The sequence below is a fragment of the Miniopterus natalensis genome, chromosome 2 (genome assembly GCF_054644295.1).
Source record: "Miniopterus natalensis isolate mMinNat1 chromosome 2, mMinNat1.hap1, whole genome shotgun sequence".
Lineage (NCBI taxonomy): Eukaryota > Metazoa > Chordata > Mammalia > Chiroptera > Miniopteridae > Miniopterus > Miniopterus natalensis.
Window position 1 is genome coordinate 102,917,181 of NC_142082.1, and position 17,011 is coordinate 102,934,191.

General features: G+C 41.9%; 1 protein-coding gene and 1 pseudogene across 1 annotated transcript in view; one reads left to right on the forward strand and one right to left on the reverse strand.

The window, feature by feature from the left end:
* Positions 1-17,011, reverse strand: part of ATP8A2 (ATPase phospholipid transporting 8A2) — a 510,308-nt gene that overhangs the window by 444,600 nt on the left and 48,697 nt on the right. The window lies entirely within an intron of this gene.
* Positions 6,025-6,994, forward strand: LOC107546432 (glyceraldehyde-3-phosphate dehydrogenase pseudogene; annotated as a pseudogene).

The window sequence follows — 17,011 nt, forward strand, 5'->3', positions numbered from 1 at the left end:
AGATGCCTGAGCTTTCCTTTCATTGCTCAAGTTACTGTTTCTGTGGTTAAGACAATGCAAGTCTATCATTTTAAGATTTCATTTCAGTCCCAGAGTCAAGCCTCTCTCCCCGAGCTCAACCTCCCCACACCCTTGACTGAGGAGGTGTCGGCATGAAGAATGATGATATACCCGTTGCTAAAGCTGCTACATACAGACGCCCACAGACCTGGACCACATAGCCAGCTACAAGTCAGTGTCCCCCAGTAGAAGGGGCCACCCACCTCAAGAACTGACCTTTGGGAAGGGGCGCCTGAATAAAGGGTCACAGAAAAATGCCCTCCAGATGAAGCCTTCCCTCTTTTTCCTTAAATATACATTTGCCCTAATATCTGCCATGCTTTCCACCTATCAAAGAAATGCATGTTGCATATTATTAAAGAAGCTGACATCTCATTTCAATAAACATTCACTTTGCAGCTAGAGAGAATGTTCATTGACATGGAGAAACATTTTGAGACAGGAAGTTTGGGCTATTTAAGTGTGTCATCTTTTTAAAGTGATTAGAATCGTATTGTAATCCTTAGCATAAGAGGGGGACAACCACGATGTAAGATTGGCTACTGAGCGCTGACATACTGTCCCGAATAGTGTTACAGCCAGATCCCTGGTCCCAGGCCAGGTGTGAATCCACAGCCCTGGCTGTTCCTTGTTTTAGGGCCCAACCCTCACATCCTTCCCACCTCCCCTCCAGCCTCCCACTCCCTGGGGTCCCTCTGGCTCCACAGGACACTGCTCAGCCCTCTGCGTACAGATAAGGGGCAGCAGATAGCAAGAGTTCCTACTTCAGTACTGGCTGGCCCGCCAGCTCTGGCTCCTGGAATTTAATCAGAGGAGGCTTGATTTTAAAGCATTGGCTGATTTAAGGCAGATAGGGAGTATCTTTGAAACTAGCCTATATGAAAGTACTGCTCTTCTCTCTGCCCATTTATCCTGCTTCCTTTTTCTCCACAGCATTTATCATCATTACCTGATATGATTTATTTATGGTCTGTCTTCCCATGGCCAAGATCAGAAGCTCTAGGACAGCAGGGGCATGTTTTGTTCACTGCAGTGACCTCAGCGCCCTGACCAGTGCCTGGCACACAATGAGTACTCATATTTGCTTGAATAAACCATTTTCACTCAAGTCTTATAAAGGTTCACTTTGAATTCTCCAGGTGGAGATGCAGTGATACACACAGAGGGCTCAAACTCCATGTTCCCCTAGTGTGGGTCTAAATAGTTCACTGCGAAACTGTGTCCACTCACTGGCTCTCAGCTCCAGCAGCACATGATCATCACCAAGAGAGCTCTCATAGTCACTAGTTCCTGAGCCCAACCCTACCAGATTCCGCTTTGTTTTGTTTTTAAAACTCCTCAAGAGATACTAATAGACAGCCACAGTTGAGAAGCATTTGTTAGATGCTGCTGGGAACACAAAAACAAAAGATCTGGCTCCTGCTCTCCAAAATGTTAACCAGTATAACCATGGTTGCCAGTGTGCCTCAGTTTATGACCAAGTGACTAAAAGTGGGTTTAAAGATGCTGAGGAGGGTCAGAGGTCAGCAGCATCTTTGTGCTTGGGGTGGGGTCAGAACAGAGTCTGAGGACAATTATAAGAGCCTAAAGTAGGGGGATAGTTTCTGTTAGGAGAGAGGAGGACATTGTAGGGAAGGGCCAGAAGATCATCAGCAAAGGCCCAATACACAAAATGCATCAGGGGCCAATTAAAAAACAAACAAAGAAAAGCCAGCACTAAGGGTCCAAATTAGAAATGAGTAGAAAGGAGGCTCAGAAAAACATAGCCCATAGCCAGATAGTGGATGACTTAAATACCCTGGGGAGGGAGAAGGGGAGGGGCTTGAAATTCATCCTGAAGGTCCCATGAAGCCACAGAAGCTTTCTGGGCAGGAGAGAGATGCACCTGGTAGTGATGTACAAGTAGGAGCAGAAAGAGGGGAGAATTTATAAAGAATCAGGTAAAAAATTAATTCTACAACCTAGAAGTAAGATGATAAAAGCATGAATTAAGTGGAAAACAAAAACAAAAAATACATGAATATGAGAAACATCTAAAAAGAAAACACAGCAAGATCTTTTTTTGGATTGAGTATGTGGATCACAGAAAAGAAAAAACTTTAGATAACTGGGACTTGAAGAGGAGACATAGCTGATAGGAATAAGAATGGAAACCACAATTTTTCCAAATAAGAATTTAAATGCTGAATAATAAATATTGGGCTGAAAAAATATTGACACAAACAATTGGTGAATTACTAATGACAGATTTAAGGGAAATAATGCATCAGGCCAGCTCATCTTTCTGTATCAACAGAGCCCAGAACTGAAATTTTATTCTTGGTATAAACAGTTATAGTTGCCCCACTAAGACTCAGATAACTTTCTTCTACCTCAGCAGCCTCCTCCTGACCCACCTGCTTTGGAGACAAACATTAATATTTTCAAAATAGCATAAATTTGTTGCAAATGTATTGCCTAAGGAAGACATTATTCTATATATAGCAAAACACATTATTACTAAGGCTTCAAATTCAGACTCATGAGATAAATCGTGAGTTAATGCATTTTGAAAATACCACCATACGAAATAAGAGCATACGCTTACAACTCCCCACATAAGCACAGTGTCAGCAGATACTGAGAGTTCAATAAATATCTACTGAGAAAGAAACCAAGATGAGAGGAAAGAACAAAGAAAAACAAGAGTTGGTAAATGGAGTAACACTAAGTTTGTTGCAAAGTGCAAATGCAGAAAAGACAGCTGATGGCCAAGGTCATGAGGGCAGGGGCTTTGTCTTGTTCATGGCTCAGCCCCTGTCTTCCTGAATAATGCCTAGCACACAGTAGGCAGTCTGTAAGTATATTTTGAATGAATACATAAAGGACTGATGCAGTGGATGCCTTCTGAAGACGCTATACAGATGCTGAACCTAAGACTTGGTCTGTATTGTGCAGCTCTTTGCACCAGGGATGGTTACTTGGTACACCCAAGTCTCTCTCTTCTGGAAACTGTGATATGAGACCTAGAGGAGATGTTCTCTGCATGTCCCTCCCCTATTAACACACACACTCCATGTCTCTGGATGACCACCCACCGAGTGTGCAGGGCAGAGAAGGGATTTCTTTTGAGACAAAGATGAAGCAGGTGCATGAAAAGCAACAGAAATTATCCCAACAGCTTTTGGATTCTGGGTATAGTCCCCTCCAAGACCCCAGCTGTATTTGGGTCTTTGGGTTTCATGAGCCCCCCTAAGTAATTCTATAAACTATTCATAACCAGACACCCTAACCAATACTGTAAGGGAACACACAGAGAGCCTGTTTCCCTGTAAGACAGAAGAGCAAGTTAAACAGGAGGGACAAGCACCTATCCACTTACATATCACTCTGGGTGTCCAAAGATTTAGATGCCTCTGGCACATGTGCCATTAGATGCCACACCCCAGACCCAGGGAGGCCAGATCCGACAGAGGATTCTTCATGGCAACATTTGGGCTGGTTGGTTTGGATGAAGCCCATAAGCAGCTGGAAGATGACTGGCTAAATAAGTAAACAAATCCTCCTCCCTTCTGAGTTTCTGCCAGGATTGGAGAAAGAAGAGAATTTTAAGAAACAGACATAGATGACAGAAAATGTTCACCAGGAGACTGTGACTAAGAGGACAGGTAAAGAATAGGGAAGGAGCAGAGGAAAGAAGACTAGTTACAGTACACATGCCACTGGCCCACAGGCACATGAGAGGGACTTGGCAGGGCAGGGACACACTTCAGTCACTCCCACTGTCCACCAGCCTCTGCCACTCTGTGACTCTACCTTGCCTGTTAATCCTTCCCCACTCACTGTGTGTTTGTGTCATTGTAGTAGTGTTTCCATTTTATTGAATGACCCAAATTCCTCCTCATTTTCACCCACATAAGGATGTGGAAGTCTCTGATTAAGAAGCAGGGACAATGACAGACCTCCCACTGGCAGGTGAGCAGGTAGAAATGAGGACAACACCTCATTTCTATTCACTACATAAACTAATTCCACGGAGATCATTTTGGAAAGAAAATGAAAAATCCTAAGAGGTTTTTGAAATTTATTCCTATCTAATAACTATTATTATAGTAACATTTAATATATTTATTATTTTACATATAAATTATGTATATGTAAATATTAGTATAAACTAAATTGGTCCGGGGAGTTAAGAATCAAAGAATCAAACATAAAAAAGAGTTAATGTTGAGGCAAATTTTTACTAAGCATTTCATTGCCCTCAGCAACAAAGAAGCAAAATCTTTCATCTGAACTGCAGTATTTTTCCCTAACTCAAATAAAAGTGTTCAAAATGCCAAAGATGCTCGAGAGCATCTAGTCCATTTCCCTCACAAGGAAGTTTTCACTATCTCACAGAAATTCTTGGGAAAGAAATACTCTAATCTTCTTACGCCAGGAACCTATTAAAGTGGTTGTGCCATCTGAACTAGGCCTCGTAAACCTTTTGCAGCACCTCTGTAACTAGCTCTGTGGAAAAAGTCAGACCTTGGACATTGCTGTGCAATAAAGAATTTGGCTGGTCTCTGTCCCAGCTTCCTGGGGGAAGCCTCTAACCCCTTGTAAGTTCTCAAGTGATAGGAGTATTTCTGTCATTCATAGTGGCCCCTGGGACCACACCTGAGCTTATGCTGTGAACCCTGAGAAAGAAGACATCTACTAAGAAGGGCTCCCAGTGGCTAACTGGGCTCAAATTGAAACAAAAACAAAAACAAAATAAATACAACCGAGCTTAGCAGCTATTTCTATACAGGGGCCTCGCTGCCGTCTCTGCACTGAGCTGCCTGCCTGCCCTGTCTCTGCCACCTGAGCCAGCCCTTCTAAAGGAGTTCCTGGAGTCCTATTTCGATCAACAGCACTGAGGCTTCCCTCCCATCCAATCGAAGCTGCACAGCTCAGACCAAACAGAGTGGCTCTATTCTGACTAATCAGAACAGTTCCTTCTGAATCAGCCAATGCAAGGTTTTGGAGCCCTCAACTGCATGAACTCAGACCAATCAGGGACCAGGGACAGGGGCTTCTGTGTACATGAGCCAGCTCCCCTCTGGCTCTGGAAGCACGCTTTCCCTTTCCACCCAAGACTGAAGAGTGTGTTTCCCTGGCTGAGCTGAAGCACGGAAGATGTCTTACTGGAGCAGAGTGGGGCAGGCCACTGCAGGCCAGAGCAGACTAGTGCCCACTGGCCCAGAATGGAGCAGACCAAAGCACAGTGGAGCAGCCCAGCAAGGAACAGAGTGAAGCAGTCCATTGAGGAGCAGAGCAGTCAAGCCACAGAGGGGCCTGGCCCTAGACCTGCCACACACACAGCCCTGCTGTATCACAGTTGTGCTGTTTTGCACTGAATAAAGTTTCCTTCTTCACAGCACCCCAAATTGGTGATTCCTGTTGGCATTAAGTTGGCACCGATGACTATCAGAGGGCAATGGTAACGAGGCAACTCATTGTGGGCCCCTGGCCTTTTTAGAAGGAGGGGGGGGTGACCATGCCAGAAAAACTAACCATGTGATTAGAGGATTGATATAAGCCAGTTGATATCAGACTGACCTCTTGACTCTGGAGAGGGTAGGGGACTAGAGACTGAGTTCAACCATGTGGCCAACAACCCAATTAATAATGCCTATGTAATGAAACTCCAATAAAAACTATGGACACCAAAGCTCAGGTGATGTATCCTGAGGACGTGGAAGTTTCACCTGTGAGACCCTCCAAGACCTGGCCTTATGTGTCTCTCCATTTAGCTGGTCCCGATTCGTATCCTTTATGATAAAACTGTAATCATAAGTATAGTGCTTTCCTGAGTTCTCTGAGTTATTCTAGCTTGTTATTGAAATTAATAAAAATACTGAAAAAGAATAAAAATATTGAGGGAGTGGCTCTCTGCTCCTCCTGTTCATCAGACAGACATGTCTTCCTGCACAGTGACAGCCGCAATCCTGAGACTTGATGGTGAAGGACAGAGTGAACGGATTTGGCCATACTGGAGGCCTGGTCAAACTCTGGCAAACTGGATATTGTCGCCATCATTGACCTTTTCATTGACCTCAACTACATGGTCTGCATGTTCTTGTATGATTCTATTTATGGCAAGTTTAAAGGCACAGTCAAGGCTGAGAACAGGAAGCTTGTCATCAATGGAAATCCATCTCCATCTCCCAGGAGCAAGATCCCACCAACATTAAATGGGGTGATGCTGGTGCTGAATATGTTGTGGAGTCCACTGGTGTCTTCACAACCATGGAGAAGGCTGGGGCTCACTTGGAGGGTGGAGCCAAGAGGGTCATCTTTTCTTCTCCTTCTACGGATGCTCCGATGTTTGTGATGGGTGTGAACCATGACAAGTATGACAACTCCCTCGTTTGTCAGCACCAATTGCTTAGCCCCCTTGGCAAAGGTCATTCATGTCAACTTTGGCATCATGGAGGGACTCATGACCACAGTCCATGCTATCACTGCCACCCAGAAGACTGTGGTTGGCCCCTCTGGGAAGCTGTGGTGTGATAGCTGAGAGGCTGCCCAGAACATCATCCCTCTTCTACTGGTGCTGCCAAGACTGTGGGCAAGGTCATCCCTGAGCTGAATGGGAAGCTCGCTGGCATAGCCTTCCGTGTCCCCACCCCCAATATGTCAGTTGTGGATTTGACCTGCTGCCTGGAGAAAGCTGCCAAATACAATGACATCAAGAAGGTAGTGAAGCAGGCATCAGAGGTCCTTCTCAAGGGCATTCTGGGCTACACTGAGGACCAGGTTGTCTCCTGAGATTTTAACAGTTGATACCCACTCCTCCACCTTCAATGCTAGGGCCGGTATTGCCCCCAATGATCACTTCGTCAAGCTCATTTCCTGGTATGACAATGAATTTGGCTACAGCAACAGGGTGGTGGACCTATGGTTCAACATGGCCTTCAAAGAGTAAGAGCCCTCTGGACCATCAGCCCCAATGAGAGGAAGAGAGGCCCTCAGCCGCTGGGGAGTCCTTGCCCCAAATCAATTCTCCAACACATTGAGAATCTCCTGACCTCCACAGCTTCCATTCCACACCCCCTGAAGAATGGGAAGGGCTCAAGAAGCTCTACCTTGTCCTGCACCATCAATAAAGTTCACTGTATCCCACCCACACAAAAATTGAGGGAGTAATGGAAACCTCTGAATTTGTAGCCAGTTGGTCAGAAGTGTGGGTGGTCTAGGAACCCTGGAGCTTACAGCTGGTGTCTGAAATGAGGACAGTCTTGTAGAAAACTGTGCCCTGAACCTATAAAGTCTGACCTAACTCTGGGTAGTTAGTATTAGAACTGCACTGCAGACATTACTCTGTGAACTCTAGAATGACAGAGCCAAAAGGAAAACCTTATATTAACAATCAAAAAAGTATATTCAGTGAAATGAAAGATAGGACTAGAAGCCAGAGCTGCAGAAACTTGAACTGATCCTCCTTCCACTAGAACAGGCTCCTTCTGTGAGCTTAGGCAAGTCAGCTATCACCTGGGCTTGGTTTCTTCATCCACGAAACAGAAATTGATTCTGTAAATCAAATGGTTGGCAAAATGTTTCTATAGAGAGTCAGGCAGTAAATATATTAAGATTTGGGCCACATACAGCCTCTGTCTCTCTCATTTTTGTTATTGTTGTTTAACACAAGTCTTAAAATGTAGAAACCATTCCTCACCACAGGCCAGATCTGGCCCATCCATAGGCCATAGTTTGCTGACCCCTTATATAAATGAAGCTCTTTCACAGTTAACCACCTGATTATATCCCAACTCCCACCTCAAGGAAATATTAGATTAAATTTCTTCTGTATCAACAAGGCATGGCATAAAATTCCTAGAAAATAGGTGTTTAGAAGTTGGCTATATGTTTTTCCTAATTTTTAAGGCACAAAAAGTATGTAAAGGTAGTCTTCTCTTTGCCTCCAGAAAAATTTCCAGGAAAACCATATAATCATCACAGAGCTTTGTGACAAGAGGCATATGTACTTGCTCACACACACACACACACACACACACACACACACACACACACACTCCCTTCCCAAAAGCTTTTCAAGCTCAACTCTGGCATCTCCCTGGCATTTATAAAGATGTTCCATAATCCTTCAGAACACAGGCACAAAGCAGTACAGCGGCTGGGCAAGCACTCGGCCTGATTATTTCTCCTAATCAAACACACACAATAAAAATGCTGTATAAATGCAAAATGTGATTGTTCTAGCCCTGGCAGACACATTTTGGAGGCCTTTTCTAGACCCCCACTTTGCACAAACCACATCTCTCCAAATATAGCATCTGCGATTCATTCAACCCAAGAATTCAAAAGAAATAAACACAAAAGGAAAGTGACATTGATGGATCAGGATTTCTTATTACTGCAAAATCGTGTTGGTTTCTCTTTTCAGGGATAGAGAAAACAGGAATAGAAGTAACAGGCCATGGACTATTTATGATTTAAAATATTGTTGGAGGCTGCATTCATTCAAACAGTTATTGAGCACCTCCTAGATACAAGGCATTCTGCCAGTTAGTGGGAAGGGAAAGGTACACAGTTTAAGGCATAGCTTATGTTTTAGTAAAAACAACAGAAATGATAGAAATCAAGAAATATGGGAATTCAGAGGACAAACATGACTGCTAGTCTCACATAGGGCCAAAAGCCAGGGCAATCTCATGAAGGAAGCATTTGAAGTAGGCTTATAAGAGTGAGTATGATTTGGTTGTGAAGAGAAAGAGCAGAGAGTTCCAGGAATAAGTGTGAGCAAGGACACATGCTGGTAGCACTTTATTTACAACCTAGTTGACTCTAGCATGGTGGGTGAAAGTCGAGCCATAGTAATTCGAAGCCTTGTTTCCAGTAAGCACAGCAATATAAACTGGGCTTCTGTTTCGCGAAACCCATCTTGTACTTTAGATATGATAAAATTCGTCCTGTAAATTAAATGAAGACAAATTTCCTTTTAAGGAAACATATTTAATATATAAAACTAAAAGCAAAGCTACAGCTCAAACACTTAATTCAAAGGATTTTTCTCTATGGGCTGGATCCACTGAGGCTTAAAATATAAGCCCAATGACTTCTCTGTAGGAACTCCCTCTGCTGCTAGCATGGATATTCTTCATCTTTCCAGGACCTCAAAACCAGCCTCAAATTAGGGATATGAACTTTAAAATCCCACTGCCAATTCAAAATGCATGAATGAGGTCTTTGAACAGTTAATCCTAGGAGAGGTGCAGTTTTCTCTGAAGTTGTAGTCTGCCCATATTAAGTATTTTGAAGACCCACAACACCTCAGCCAAAGGCATATAGATCCACTGCATCTGATCTCATAGCCAGCACAACTCTCCAGCATCATTAGTGATCAATCTCTTCCTTGCTCTTAAAGACGACCCACAGTGGTCTTCTCCCCAGCCTCAAAGACATCAGCTCTGTTCCCTCTCTGGAGATAAGTACCTGCCTTTCCTTTTACCTAGAATTCCATTCCCCTGGTCTTTGCTTTGCTACCTCCTTCCTAGTTCTCAGGCCTCAGGTTAAATATCGCTTCCCCACTGAAGCACTCCCTGACCACCACACCCACAGTATTCCCTGTTAGTTATTTCCTAACACCATGCTTTTTCTTTCATCGCACTTACCACACCATGAAATGTATTTGTCCATTTTCTGTCTTCTGGCATACAATTTCCATGAGGTCAGGGCCCCTGTTTACTTTAATCACCTCTGCATCCCCAGTGCATGGGGCACAGAGGCATTTAATGTGTCCAACAAATGAATCACTGTCTTAAATGGACAGAGAAAAATGTAACTCCATACATTTAATCTACAATAAATATGACCCCCCTAGAAAATTGGGGGGGGAAACAGAAATGTTCAGTTTTGTTTGGAGTTGTGTCTTTCCTATGGGGGAGTGAAGACTCCAAGTGCAAGGAAGTCAAATGTCACATACAAGAGAAAGGGCACAATTCATTTGCTTCAACCACCAGTCCAGTTTCACCTGCAAATCGGCCTGCTATTTTTGCTTATCCCCACTAGACATATGACCCTAACACTCTTTACTTCCATCAACAATTTTAATGTAACCTTCAAAATTACACGCAGATTTAAACAAGTCAACCTGGAGGCCAACTCATTCGCCTTTATTCCCAACTCCACTGACACAAAATACACTTTTCCAGTGTGATGGCTTTTTCTCACGTTCTTGTTGATTTGACATTTTGCGTATCACGTTTCTTCCCACAGAAGTGAGAAAGTTTCAAATGTAAGAAAATCTTTAAAGAGGAAAAGCAATGCCGAAAAGATACAGAGGGAATCATTTTAATCCCAACATCCTCCACCAATTCATTGCTATCACAATTAGATTCAAACACCTCTCCTCCAGTCATCCTCATCGCTTACTGCTGTAGCCATCACTCAAAGTCTAGACTTACTGGGCCACTTGCAGCTCCTGAAGGAACTAAGCTCTTTTCCTCCGCAGTTTGACACATGTAGATCCTACTTCCTTCAGCACTTGGATACGCTTCCCAATCCTTCAAAACTCCAGGGAAGCACCCCTTTCCCACCTGCAGTTAGGGGTGAGGTACTCTCCCACGTGGCACTGCACCCCGATGGTGACTGTGCCCCTTAGGCTGCATCAAGTCTCACCCGTCAGTTCACGGTCTACGTATACACACCTCCTACCCAGTGCAAAAGCAGACCCCTGCCACCAGGAAAGTGGTTCCAGCCACAGATGGGAGACAGCAGGCACAGCAGGGCCGATGCTGGGACCCTGCCTCCCCTCCTCTCCCAGCTCACACACTTGTGAGTCATGCCTGCAAAGAGGGGTGCCCGTTTCATTTCTCTGCTTACCTTTGTCTTCTCTTTCTCATTGGTGGCATTAATCTCTCACCACACTCTCTCCCATTTCCGACGAGGTCCAGGGTCCCAGTCAAGAAACATGTAAAATGCCCACACCTCTCACGCTCTAAAGACTGAGAGTCCCGTGGCTGGAACAGAGCTCCTCATCAAGCTTTGCAGGGTCCACCCTGGTCTGTCTGCTGGAAGATAGGCAATCTTCGGGTACGGTGACAGAGCATGCCTGGGAGGCCAGGCAGCTGGGCAGGCAGCTGGAAATGTCACCCTGACCACAGTGTGTACGCAGAAACTCTGTTACGGCTGGGAATGCCTCTCTCCCTATGACTATCTTAGGGTGTTCATGCCTACGCAGTTGAGGCTTAGGCATGTGAGCAGCCGGAGAGATACTGAAACAATGTCTACTCATCTACTGAATAAAAAACAGAAACCTGATCATTTATTCCTGATTGGATTTTATCATTCTCTGCTGAGACGGCATAGTTTGAAATCTAAGGGAGAAAGCTTGATTGACTTAAAATACTCCAATGAGGAACTCCAATGATGTGGAAAATATTTTCAACTTTAATTTTCTGAAGTATAAATTATTTATGTAAATTCCTCATTTCTGCATATTTCATAGGACATGCATCTTTAAGCTTTATCGTTGCCATTATGTACAGAAAGAATAAAAATATGTTTATGAATGTAAAAAACTGTATCATATTTGAAGACCCAATTTAAATGGGTGGTGATGAAGAAGACGACGGAGGGAGAGGAGGAGGGGGAGAAACTTCATTCTGTCCTCCGAGGGCAGGGGAACTAATTCAGAAAGGCCAACAGCACCTGCTGTGCCCCCTCCTCCGCGGATACTGTCTCCAGCACTTCCTCCTCTGTTGGCTCCCCTTCTCTCTGAATTATGGAGACTGAGCTTCTTTCAGAAAGTCCTCCTTCGGGGTCCTTGAAGTCAAGGACTCTCTCACTTCCCTACGGCGTCTGGCACTAGACTGTGTGCTCAGGTTGGATAAATGGATTGTTGTCTTTAAAATGTGTGGGTAAAAAAAATCATTGACCTGAAGTAGAAATAGTTCAGCAGCGTCCCTCACAATGACTTCCCAAATATTTTTATTTCTCTTTCAATCCCACATCCAGTCTCTCAGGAAGTCCCATCATTTCTACACTCCCTACCCCTCAAATAGATCCTGAATCTGACGACATCTGTCCCCCTCAAACGCTACTACCCTAGGTCATCCCATTTTCATTCCTCACCTGGATATTGCAGTAGCTTTCTAACTTTTCCTCCACCTACTTTCACCCCTCAGGAGCCTGTTTTCCACATGGAACCAGAGTCATATTTTTTAATGTAAAACCAATCTGATCAATCACCTCTTTGAAGCTGCCCAACTTTCCATTACACTTCGAGTAGAGAGCAAACTCCCCACCACAGGCTACAAGGCTCTCTTCCAACTGGCCTTTTCCTCTAACCCCAATATGTCTAGTGCATTCCCACCTCGGGTCCTCGCTCTTGCCATTACTAGTCCTCGTGCTGAGAAGAGTCTCAGCCGGAAGCCTCTTCTACAACTTCACAGCTCTGATTCCTTGTTGTTTGGGTCTCTGCTCAAATGTCACGTCCTCAAAGAGCTCTTCTTTAACTAGACTACATATAGTAGTTCTTTCTTTTGGAATCTCCACCCTGCTTTATTTTCTTTGGAGCAGAGATAACTCTTGAAATATTTGTTCATGTGTTCTCTGTACGCCCCTCTAGAATGTAACCTGTACGAGCTCAGTTTTTCCTGTTCTCTGCTCTCCCTCTAGTGCCCAGTACATATTTGGTACTTGCCTTTTGATGATTCAATGAATGAAGCCTTAGCAATCTCACTTTGTTGCTAAAGTTTATTAATCACCTGGTATATATCAAACATATTACACATATTATCAATTCTCATTATAAACATAAGTGGATATTTGTCCTTTTTTTAATAGAGCTAGGATTTTAGCTTAATTTTCCTAATTTCCTCAAACCTATGACATTTTACCCATAATTTAAAGCTTAATCTCTGAGATTTGACTTCTTTATTTGAGAGAAGACAATATTACCTACTTTGCCTAATAAGAATTTTATAATGCTAAAAGGAGACCTTAGGTTTTTAAAAGTAATTAAACTGCAGTTTTATAATAAAATAAAGGTATATTGTAAAATTGCAGGATAAAGACATTAGTTAATGACTGTATGCTAATTTAAACTTCCACTTCCTAATACCCACCACCTCCCAGGTGCTTTCCACACAAAATCACATTTAATTTACAACCACCTTGTGACAGAGGACTATCACCCTTATACAGATTAGAAAGTCTAGGCTCCATGAGGTTAAATAACTTGCCCAAACTCACCTAGCTCACAGGTGGTCTATCCAAGGTTCAGATCTGGTCTGATTCCATTCATCATGCATTGATTTTAGAAATTATTATTTTATAAAGTGTTTCATAATAGTAGTAAAAAGTTGCATAGGAACCTATATAATAAGATCGGCATGAGTAAACAAAAGAATTTTTTAATGTAAACACAACGACCCAGTCAGAAGGGTTTTTGAGTCACACAAGAAGGCCAGGGGAGTTCTGATGCTCTGAAGAGTAGCTGTGGCACACACCTGCACTTCTGGAATAGGCAGAGACCATGCATTAGCCATCAAAGCCATAGAGAACATAAAACAAATATGTGTGTCCAGAATGTGGTAAAAAATCCAAGAAAATAGGACAACAGAAAGTTCTGGCAACACGAAGCAAAATGCTGAATAAGACGACAAACAAAGAAACTAAGAAAGGGTCTGAAAAAGCAGCCACACTGAAATAAAGTTGTGCCTGTTTCAAATGATCTAGCTAGCTAGGTCAAACAACTTACCATGAGAAGAAATTTTAAAACTATAATATCTGAAAATAATTGTGCTAGAATAGTGCATGTTGGCATCTTAGTTGGCCTCAGTAACTGTGACTGAGAAAAACTTTCTGATTTGAATTTTACTATCACCTACTAAGAATAACTCAGAGTTCTGAAAAAGTTATATTAAGCAAAAGTTTAAGAGTCAAAAGTCAATGATCTAAACTTAATGTTTTATAGGGAGATAAAAATTACTAAAGCCAATCCTCCAATAAAGAATTCCTTGAAGGGAATATAGGATGTATCTACATGAAATATACAACAACTCATCCTCAACAGAGCCTCAATCTAGGTAATACATTGGACTAATTCAGTTCTCTCACCATCCCATTGTTATGGGTGTACACAGCTATCACATGGCAGATCCCTTAGGTGAAATATTCAGACTTACAATAAATACAAAGCTAATGAACTCTAAGGAACCCTCACACACCAGATGTTGACATTGTTAATACAATGATCTCATCACAGCTACTATACCAGATGTGACAATGAACTCAAGTCTAAGCCAAAGTCATAATTATATCCCCAACTTCTTGAAATGTAAGAACAAATCCCTTAATCTTCCTGACCCAAGCACTAATATGCTGTCCTGAGATGTATTAGACATAGCTAACAAAGATACTATAATTTTTAAGATTTTCATTAGATTCCATTAACTCATATAGTTGTAGTTGTCAAATGACAGAGTAATAGTGGCCAAGAGTACTTGTTAAATATCTAAACATCAGCTACTACAATGCCTCAAAGCTTACCCAACCCTCTTTTCATTAAGAGTCATTTTTTCCACCCTGGCCAAGTAGCTCAGCTGGTTATAATGCGTCCCCATACGCCAAAGTTGCAGGTTTGATCCCTGGTCAGGGCACATACAAGAATCATCCAATGAATGCATAAATAAGTGGAACAACAAACCAATGTTTCTCTCTCCCTCTCTAAAAATCAATCAATAAATTTAAAAATTTTTAAAAAGAGTCATTTTTGTCAAGAGTGTCTCTGTATTTACCTACTTTATATTCCAACCAGGGATTCTTCTAACTGATCCACTTATGAGACTTAATTTTGTGTTTCAGATCACAAGGCCCATCCTCATGTCCACCATTCCCCTCTAGCCATATTGTTCACGTAACTTATAATTCTAAATTGAATCCCAAATTTTCCTTGCACATACACAAAATATGACTAGCATATTGCATTAACTAACCCAAAGAACTCTTCTTTTCCTATTGTGTAGTCACAGTTAATGTTGAAAAATATTTACTATGTTAAAGGTTGTCCCCAAATTTTCATCACTGAGAGAAACTATATGGCAAGGATCCTACCTATTACCCAAACAAGGGCAAACATCCAGACTACAGTACTGGTATGTACAGCAATGAATATCCAAAAGCTCATTATTTCATTATAGCTGTCCAAAGTGCATTAAAATAGGTATTTGTGAACTTTAAACACTTTACCTAAACTGCAATTTGTGTGCATGTAAAAATTTTTAATAGGAAGAACAATGTTGATCAGGGAACAACCAGAAACTAACACTATGCTGTCCAGGATGGCAGCCCCTAGCCACACACCACTAGTGAAATGTGGTTAGTCAGAACTGCTATATGCTGTGAGTGTAAAACATACACGAGATTTTGATGGTTGGGGCTTAAAAAGTATAAACTGTCTTAATAATTTTTATATTTATTACATGTTGAAACAATATTTGGTATATACTGAATGAAATATACTATTAAAGTATAAATATGCTCACATTATATTTATATTTGACAGCACTGGTCTAACAGTTCTAACTTCATTATTAATAATTATCTGACCCTTCATCTGCTTCCTACCTGTCGACATTGCCCATGGCCCTCCCACCCCCCATTAAACCTACAGCTTGTATCTAAAGAAGAAAAAGTAGTTTCACTACCAGCTTAAGGAGCATTTAACAGAGAAGACAGATCTGTACCCAAATCACCGCATCCTAAAGCTGTACTCGCCTCGCTATAACTGAGCCTCTGGCAAACTCTCCGTCCAGCTGTGACTTAGAAAGCAAAATGCCCATAGAGAAATCCAAGTGAATATATGAAAGTCCTTCACTAAAATCAAAACTTTTCTTATAAGAGAACTTTAGTCTTGCCTTAGAGCTAAGCACATATTTAGTTTATTCTTGTTTCTAATAAGATTAACAAACTAGAACACACGTTCACATTACCATTTTGAATCATTAAAAGTTTGTATAACGCCCTGGCCGGGTGGCTCAATTGGTTGGAGCATTGTTATGTGCACCTAAAAGGTTGCTGGTTTGATTCCTGGTCAGGGCACATACGTAGGCTGCAGGTTCGATCCCCCGCTGGGGTACATACGGGAGGCAGCCGATTGATGTTTGCCTCTCACATTGATGCTTCTCTCTCCCTCTCTCTTTCTCTTTTTCTCTCTCTCTAAAATCAATAAAATAAGTTTGTGTAACACATCCTGAGGGGTCCTGATGCTTTGTCCAAAGTTATTCTTAATTCAAAAGTTTCCTATTATGTTTTGGTAAGTTAACATTTAATTTATCAAAACTGCATGTTTAAGCATCAACCTTAAATATGAATTTAATATCTATTGATCAAGCTAAAGAAGATATTTGCTGTTTTAAATATTTTTGGGGTCTTCCTGTAAATGTAAAATGTCTAAAACAATATAGTGTATCTTAAAGACATCTGTGTCCATAAATGCTTTTATAGCTGGTGAATTGCTACTACATACTTAATACAAACTTAAATAGGATAGCAATCATTTTTTAAAATATGTTTTTATTGATTTTAGAGAGAGAAGAAGGGGGAGGGAGAGAGAGAGAAACATGGATGTTAGAGAAACATTGATTAGCTGCCTCCTGCATGCCCCTTACTGAGGATTGAGCCAGCAACCCAGGCAGGTGCCCTGACCAGAAATCAATCAGCAACCTTTTTTTCAAGTATATTATGCTGATATTTGATTTACATAAAAATACCATAACGATAAAAACCAGTAAGTTTATAAGGAGAGAAAAGCACCTAAATAGAATTGAATTATTTTGTAAAGAAAAAATGAAGATACTTTATAACACCTATAGAATAAAGTTATAACATCTTCTTACTGTACTTTTAGCCCTTAATGGTGAAAAGATGCCAGAGGTACACGCGTAGGAGGTGCCTACTTTTCCATTCCCCATGTCAC